Genomic DNA, 9,123 nt, shown 5'->3' with positions numbered 1-9,123 from the left:
CTGGGGGAAAGATAAGGATTGAGCGCCTGGGTGGCTCAGTTGGTTGAGCGACTGCCTTCGGCTCAGGTCATGATCCTGGAGTCCCGGGATCGAGTCCCGCATTGGGCTCCCTGCTCAGCAGGGAGTCTGCTTCTCCCTCTGACCCTCTTCCCTCTCATGCTCTCTATCTCTCATTCTCTCTCTCTCAAATAAATAAATAAAATCTTTAAAAAAAAAAGAGATAAGGATTATTCAGAAGAAAGATAACTATAAATAAAAGATGGAGGAATTCTCAGAATAACTAAATCAGATAAAGATGTTCAGGTGGTTGATTAAAAGTAACATCTTTAAAAAGGAGAAGGTAGATGGAATAGTTAATAAAATTTTGGTGGATCACTAAGAAATTGGCAATCTGTTCAAAGAACTGGGACAAATTCAATTTATCCTAGTCAAAATAAACTTTTAAAATATTAAGATAATAAAAAAGAGGGCTCTATAATCTTCTCAGAACCTGTTTTGATTATAACCAGGCAAGGAAATGCAGAGGATTATGACTGAGTGATGGGGTCTCATGACCTTCCAGCAGGGACCCCAAGTCTGCTTTCATTGGTATTGGTGACATGGCCTTAGGGCAGTAAAAAATACACAGTTGCTAGGCTTGATGATCTGTGTATTGTTACGACTTAAAAGTCAAATGAAAATTGAGAGGGAAATATTACAGGAATGTGATGTTACTCTAGAAGGCTTACAGGTGAAAGCATAGTCCACAAAGGAATTTCTGGACAGAAACCATGTATGGTTGTTGCCTCCCCCTGACCATAGTGCATTATTGGAATGGATATGATGTTATATAAATCTACTGAGTCCTTTTTTTTTTTTTAAGTAAGTTCTAGGCCCAGCGTGGGGCTTGAACTCAGGACCCCAAAGATCAAGAGTCACATGCTCTGCTGACTGAGCCACATGCCCCTAGCTAAGATCTTTGATTTTTTTTAACTTAAAAAATTGTTTAAGCTTTTCTTTATTTAAGTAATCTCTACACCCAACAGGGGGGCTCGAACTCACTACCCCGAGATCAAGAGTTGCATGCTCTTCCAACTGAGCTAGCCAGACACCCCCAGGATCTTTTTTTTTTTTAATTTTTAATTTTTTTATTTATTTGACAGAGAGAGAGGGAACACAAGCAGGGGGAGTGGGAGAGGGAGAAGCAGGCTCCCCGCTGAGCAGGGAGCCCGATGCGGGGCGCGATCCCAGGACCCTGGGATCATGACCTGAGCCGAAGGCAGACGCTTAACGACTGAGCCACCCAGGCGTGCCCCCCCACCAGGATCTTTTAGATGCAGGTTTGTTAGTATTTACAAATTCCCATTTAAAGGTCTCATGGTATGTAAGGAAAACTGATGGAAAGGAGAGGTTAACTATAGATTTTGGAGGACTTGGTAGTTGTAACCCCCACCCTGGCCCCCAAATCATCAGCTGTATCTAATATGCTATCTACAATTAAAGTTATGCTACATGCTCAGAGACATGAGTATTTTGTTCTGGATTTGGCTAATGCCTTCTTTTATATTAGGAAGCCAAAGCATTCCTTAGAGATGGACCCCAGTATGCAGATACTGTGTCTTCAAAAGATTTCAATAATCTGGCTGACACTTGGGCCTTGATTTAAACTCCATTCCATGACAGTATCTAGTGTATGGGCAAAGGCCGCTTTTGGAGGGGAAGGCCAAGAAAATACCACTCTAAATCTGACATATTTTGTAATGATCTTTGTCTAATCCATAATATAATTGTTATTTGGTGTAATACTGGTATAACCGGTAAGATTAATGGATTCTAATGAGACCTGTGGTAATACTGATACAGATTATAAAGCATATTGGGAAACTGAATTAAAACCTCTACAGGATGCTTTCTCAATGGAATATGTTTGGCCAGAAGGGGCACTAGAATTAGTTAAAAATAACATAATTTCAAATCTAATGAATTTACTGACACCTTTAATTAATTTATTAAAATTTAAAAAATTGAAATTCCAGTGTAATCAATGTACAGCGTTACATTAGTTTTAGGTGTACAATATAGTGAACAATTCTATACATTACTCAGTGCTCATCATAAGTATACTCCTAATCCCCCTCACCTTTTTCACCCAACCCCCCACTTCCCCTCTGGTAACTATCAGTGGGTTCACTATACTTAAGAGTCTGTTTTTTCATTTGTCTCATTTTTCTTTGTTTTGCTTCTTAAATGCCACATATGAGTGAAATCAAATGGTATTTGTCTTTCTCTGACTGAATTATTTCGCTTAGCTTAACACCCTCTAGGTCCATCTGTGTTGTTGCAAATGGCAAGATTGCATTCTTTTTATGGCTGAGGAATATTTCATTGTGTACATGTATATACCACATCTTCTTTATGCATTCATCTATCAGTGGACAGATGTTGCTTCCATAATTTGGCTATTGTAAATAATGCTGCAATAAACATAGGGTGCTTATATCTTTTTGAATTAGGGTTTTCCTATTCTCTGGGTAAATACCCAGTGGTGGAATTACTGGATCATATGGTAATTCTATTTTTGTACTGATACCTTTCTTAAAGTTCAAATCTTGGTGGTGGAGAGGTAAGCTGGTTACCAATCTTGTACATGATTACAAACACCTTTGTTGCTGGAATAATTTGTTTTTGAAATTTTCTTTAAACCAATAGCCACACCTGGGGCACCTAGGTGGCTCAGTCCGTTAAGCGTCTGCCTTCAGCTGAGGTCACGATCCCAGGGTCCTGGGATCAAGCTCCGGGTCCGGCTCCCTGCTCAGTGGGGAGTCTGTTTCTCCCTCTCCTCCCCTCTCTTGCTATCTCTGTCACTGTCTCTGTCTGTCTGTCTCAAATAAATAAAATCTTAAAAAAAAAGCCACACCTCATATGATGCACACATACTTAATATTTTGGCAGCTATCTTTTTGCAGTGATGCAGGCAAAAGATTAAGAATGTGTGATTTATGGGCGCCTGGGTGGCTCAGTTGGTTAAGCGACTGCCTTCGGCTCAGGTCATGATCCTGGAGTCCCGGGATCGAGTCCCGCATCGGGCTCCCTGCTCAGCGGGGAGTCTGCTTCTCCCTCTGACCCTCCCCCCTCTCATGTGCTCTCTATCTCTCATTCTCTCTCTCAAATAAATAAATAAAATCTTAAAAAAAAAGTGTGTGATTTATAATTAAAAACACTTAACCAACAGGAGGATACTGTAGAGGATGGAGATCGTTTTATAGTTATCTCTGGGGACATCTGGATATCTAGTTTGATTCTTTGCCGAGATAAAAGCAGTGGGAATACAACATGCTCCTTAATGTCTTAAGCTCTCCCAAGGTTGGTTTCTTTCCTGATGGCTTTCACTTGGCTCAGGTCATGGAACCAGAGGGGCCTTAAAGTTCCTGCTGGGAACTTATGCTTTCAGCTCTCCTAAAGTCAAGCTCCATCATCACACAGATCTTAGTGGTTCAATCCAGACATGAAGCATGTCCAGTTGTAAATAAGGATCCTGAGGGTCTCTGTGCAGATGTGTCTTTAAGCCTCAGTGCTGGACTGTTCTTTGTCTAGCTGTATCCTATGCCCTGTATTTAAAAAAAAATGCCCTAAGGGAGAGTGCTCTCAGAACCTCACAATTCCAAAGACAGGTGTCATATCCCTGTAGGTATAATCATAGTTAAAGAAATCAATGTATATAGAAATGTATACATGTGTACATAGCCTAGCCCCCCAACTCTGACAGTCAATGACTTACCAGTCTAAGAGAGCGCATCTGGTACTCAATTGTTTATTTACAAATACCATTTTCTGATGAGAGGAACCAGAACTCCTTGGAGAAGCTGATTCCAATCTGGGACAGAAAAGGTGCAACATGTGCCTGAAAATATTCTTGCATTTGGGAACAAGGAAATTCTCAATAATATTCACACACATACACACACACAGAGGCTGTAGCTTTAAGGTGTTCCCATCACCCAAATCTGGGACAAATTTAGCATCAAAATCTTAAAGATTTTACTTATCTATTTGACAGAGACACAGCGAGAGAGGGAACACAAACAGGGGGAGTGGGAGAGGGAGAAGCAGGCTCCCCGCGGAGCAGGGAACCCAATGCAGGGCTCAGTCCCAGGACCTTGGGATCATGACCTGAGCCGAAGGCAGACGCTTAACAACTGAGCCACCCAGGCTCCCCAGCATCAAAATAAATATTGATAGTAGTTAATTATAAACCATTGAATATATTAAGAATCAGAGCCCAATTTCTTTCTCAGGCAGTGATTCATAAAAGGTCCAAGTTTCCTTCCTGCACTCCAAAACTAGAAAATGAAGCAAAATATATGATACAGTTCAAGATATCGCCAAAACTACCCTCAGGTTCAGTATTTCACTAGAGGAATGCACAGAACTCAGCAATGCCATTATATTCACGGTTACAATGTATTACAGCAAAAGATTAAACCCAGCAATAGAAGAAGGCCCGTAGGGCAGGGTCTAGGAGAGACCAGGCACTGACCTTCCAGTTGTCCTCTCCAGTGGAGTCAGGTGGATGGCACTGATTTTCCTCAGCAACTATGTATGACAATACACATGGAGTATTGCCAACCAGGGAAGCTCACTCAAGCTTTGGTGTCCAGAATTTTCACTGAGGGTTGGTACTGCAGACAAGTCTGCCCTTGTTGCTGACCGTAGTCTCTAGTTCCTCTGGAAGTAGAGCTGATACCTGTGGGCCGAGTTACCACCCACATGGTCATGTGATCATACGATCCGGGAGGGAGCTCCGTGTGTGTTTCCAAATTTGGGCCTAGGGGAAAAGAGGTTTACCTGCTTGTGAATACAAAGAGTACCTCCTTGGATTCCCCTGGTAGCATATTCCTGCACAAATCATTTCCATTTTATTAGGGAACACTTCTGGGCACTGCCTTCCTTATTAGCATGTTTCTCTAACATCACCTGAATCATTATGGGTATTTCAGGTGTCAGAATTACTCTGTTTTTCAGTCTTATGAGCAGTTTCAAATCCCAATGGCCAGCTAGTAATTGTATCTCAAATGGAAATTTTCTGGTCCAACATCCTAGCAGTTGCCCCTGGGTAGCTTCAGAGGCTTTTGCCATTAGATAGGCCCCAACCTGGATTCCATATAAGGCTATCACAGAATCATAGAGCTAATGTATGCTATCAGCATTCCAGCTTCTAACCATGTCATTAAAGTGATAATCTCTTTGTCTACCAGCTATTTATATTAACAACCTGTGTGGACTCAGGCAATCTTACTGGTACTCATTTGGCATGTGCAATCTATATTGTTTGAAGGACAAATTTACATGCTTCCATTTTACAGTACCAAATAAGGGAAGATAGGAGTCATTGTTCCCATATGGATATTTCCTTGTCCCAGCACCAATTACTGAAAAAGAATTCTATACCTACTGCACTTCACTATAATCTTTTTCACAAGTCAAATGGCAGTATAGGGATATTATTTTATTCTATTTCTCTGTTTGTCTATCTGTGCCACAATCAAACTGTCTCAATTTGTGTAGTCTTATAATGAAATGGTGTGATCTGGTTGGGTAAAGCCTACTAATTTTTTCTTCTTTCAAACTGTCTTGACAGGTTTTGGCCTTTTGATGTCCCTATAATTTATTTTATTTTATTTTATTTTTAAGATTTTACTTATTTGACAGAGAGAGACACAGCAAGAGAGAGAACACAAGCAGGGCACGGAGCAGGGAGCCTGATGCGGGGCTTATCCCAGAACCGTGGGATCGTGACCTGAGCCGAAGGCACATGCTTAACGACTGAGCCATCCAGGCGCCCCATTGTCCCTATAATTTAAAGTCAGTTTGTCAGTTTTCTTCTCTTTCTCACACATGTGCGTGCGTACACACAGGCTCACAACTTGCTGGATTTTCCTTTGGATTGCACTGAATTTATAAAGCAATTTGGGGAGTCCTTGAAACCAACATGAAACACACGTAGATTACATTTTGAAGTGTTTGTTCAAAGTGTATTCCTCTCACTTTATTGGGTTGTGTCTTATTATTATGTCCTAAAAATTATAAATTTCCTTGTGAAATTTTTTGACAAATTTATAATGTACAAATTTTAGGTGCATATTCACTCTGACACACTTCTCACCTATTCACATCCAGCTCCCCAGCTGGAAAGAACATGATTTACAATGGAGTGTGATATTGTGATTTATAAGAAAGATGTTTCGTGATTCATTTGTGAGCTGTTCTAGCAAATTAACTGAACCCAAACTGATCCTGAGAAACTCTGATCTATAGCCAGTTGGTCTGAAGTACAGGTAACAATCTGAACTTGCAGGTGATGTCTTAATTTGGTGGGGGTGGGGCAGTATTATGGGACTGGACCCTTAACCTGTGGAATCTGACGCTATCTCCGGGGTGGATGGAGCCAGAATTGAGTTGAATTCTAAGACACCGAGCTGGTGTCCAGAGAATTGCTTGCTTGGGTGTGTGGGAAAATTCCTGCCCACATTGAAATTGATACCAGAACAATTAGTGAGTATCCTTCATTCATTTTTAAGTAACCACTAATGTTTCTTAACTCACCTCTGATCCACCTCCTCTTGAGTTAATTTCTTCTCCCCATTCCCTTGGTGGAGTTTACTAGTCAGTGACCATAGGAAGTCAATGATAAATGATAGTGGGACATGATTCCCCCATAGCCCCACAATTGGGTTATCACCAGTCCAGTAGTTTGCCGACAGTGAGGCATCTCTTCAATATTTTAATGTTAATTACTCTTTATTTCATTTACTCAATTGCAAAATGAAAGAAGGAATTACAGACTTAATTAACCCTGAGTTGAACCATCACTCTGGAAAATTTGGGAGCATAAAGTTCTCAAAAATCCTGTGTAAAATGTGGCTCATAAAACAATATTAGAAAAGATATAACATTTTACATATTTGGCATTCTGGATGGTTTTTTCACACATGTCTTTACAATTGCAGGCCACACTAACAAACTCCAAATTACAAGTCATGCTTGAATATTATTTTTATAAAAGATCATGTAAATTTTGTGTAAGGGGAAATGGACATAAAATAATATTTCAACAAAAGACTAAGTATGTACTTGAGAACTTCAATGACATTTCCAGTGTTATGCATTTTTCTAATGTTTGTGAGAAAAACATTTCATAACTTATGATCTCTTCCTCTAGGAATTTCCTGTTCAGAAACACTGCCAAGAACATGTTAAGATTACCATTCTTATTTTACATTCTATATATTTAAATATTTTATCTTTTATTTTTTATTTTATATATCTTTCATTTTCCCTTACTTTTTAATTTCAGTGGATGCAAATATTAAAAAACTGTTTTGTTCCAAAAAAAAATGTTTCGTTCCATCTGGTTTGGTTCATGTTTAGTAATATTTTACTCATAAAACTTTGAAAACATACTGCAATATTTTTTTAAAGATTTATTTATTTATTTGTTTAAAAGAGAGAGAATGAGAGAGAGAGAGAGCACATGAGAGGGGGGAAGGGTCAGAGGGAGAAGCAGACTCCCTGCTGAGCAGGGAGACCGATGTGGGACTCGATCCAGGGACTCCAGGATCATGACCTGAGCCGAAGGCAGTTGCTTAACCAACTGAGCCACCCAGGCGCCCCTGCAATATTTTTATCTAACAGATTTGCCATTCTTTATGTTTAGATCTAGTACTTATTTTTCTCTAAGATTAAAGCTAGAAATATTTGCTACGAGTTTTTAACTAAATCTCCAATATTTTATTTTTTCCAATATTTTAATATTTAGTAATTTATTTTAAATAAATTATTTCTTCCAATAAATTCATGATTTACTTTTATCAAATATAAGTGCCTATAAACTTATTCTAGTTATAAAATAGTAAATATGGGTTCTTCTTGTTTTTACCAATAAAAATATTGGTAGTGATATTTTATGTTATAATGCAATTATTTTCATCAAATGGATTTACTTATTTAAAATTTGCTATACTTCTATTTTTAAATTATTATTTTTAATTTCTTGAGACAGCAAGAGAGTACTTAAGTGGAGAGGGGAGGGGAGGAGGGAGAAGGAGAGAGAGACTCCTAAGCAGCCTCCATGCTCAGGACAAAGCCCCACGTGGGGCTTGATCTGAACTGTGTGATCATGACCTGAGCAGAAATCAAGAGATGGGTGCTTAACCAACTGAGCCACCCAGGTGCCCCTTGTGCCTTTGTTAATAGCACAGGAATATCATAAACATTTATATTTGTATTGGAATTTGATTCAATAAGGTACTTATTTTTGTGAATTTAATTATTGCAAATGGAAAAGTTTTCCTGTAAGACAGCAGTTCTCTGTTATTATTTGAAGTGGATATTATTAATTAAATGGCAATTGTTAGTTTTTCAACATTTCCTCATATTTCTTAATTTAATTTTATTTTTTTTAAAGATTTTATTTATTCATCTGTGAGATAGACAGGGAGAGCAAAAGCAGGGGGACTCCAGGAAGAGGGAGAAACAGACTCCCCGCCGAGCTGGGAGCCCTACATGGGGCTCTATCCCAGGACCCGGAGATCACCACCTTAACCTGAAGGCAGACACCCAACCGTCTGAACCACCCAGGCGCCCTATATTTCTTAATTTTAATATTGTATTGCACAATTTTGGTTGTGGGTTTTTTTTTAACCAACTGTTTTTTTTTTTAAAGATTTTATTTATTTATTTGAGAGAGAGAGAATGAGAGATAGAGAGCACGAGAGGGAAGAGGGTCAGAGGGAGAAGCAGACTCCCCGCTGAGCAGGGAGCCCGATGTGGGACTCGATCCCGGGACTCCAGGATCATGACCTGAGCTGAAGGCAGTCGCTTAACCAAATGAGCCACCCAGGCACCCGTGGGTTTTTTTTTTAATTAAAATATTTTATTAGGGCACCTGGGTGGTTCAGTTGGTTAAGTGTCTGCCATTGGTTCAGGTCATGATCTCATGGGTCCTGGGATCGAGCCCCTTTTCAGGCTCCCTGCTCAGCAGGGAGTCTGCTTTTCCCTTTCCCTCTGCCACTGCCCCTGCCCCTGCTTGTGCATACTCTCTCTTAAATAAATATATAAAATCTTAGAAAAAAATATTTTATTTTA

This window comes from Callorhinus ursinus, unplaced genomic scaffold (assembly GCF_003265705.2).
Source record: "Callorhinus ursinus isolate GAN/ISIS: 27379988/994484 unplaced genomic scaffold, GSC_fseal_2.0 scaffold100, whole genome shotgun sequence".
NCBI lineage: Eukaryota > Metazoa > Chordata > Mammalia > Carnivora > Otariidae > Callorhinus > Callorhinus ursinus.
The sequence above is the reverse complement of the archived record's forward strand: the minus strand, read 5'-3'. Positions refer to the sequence as shown.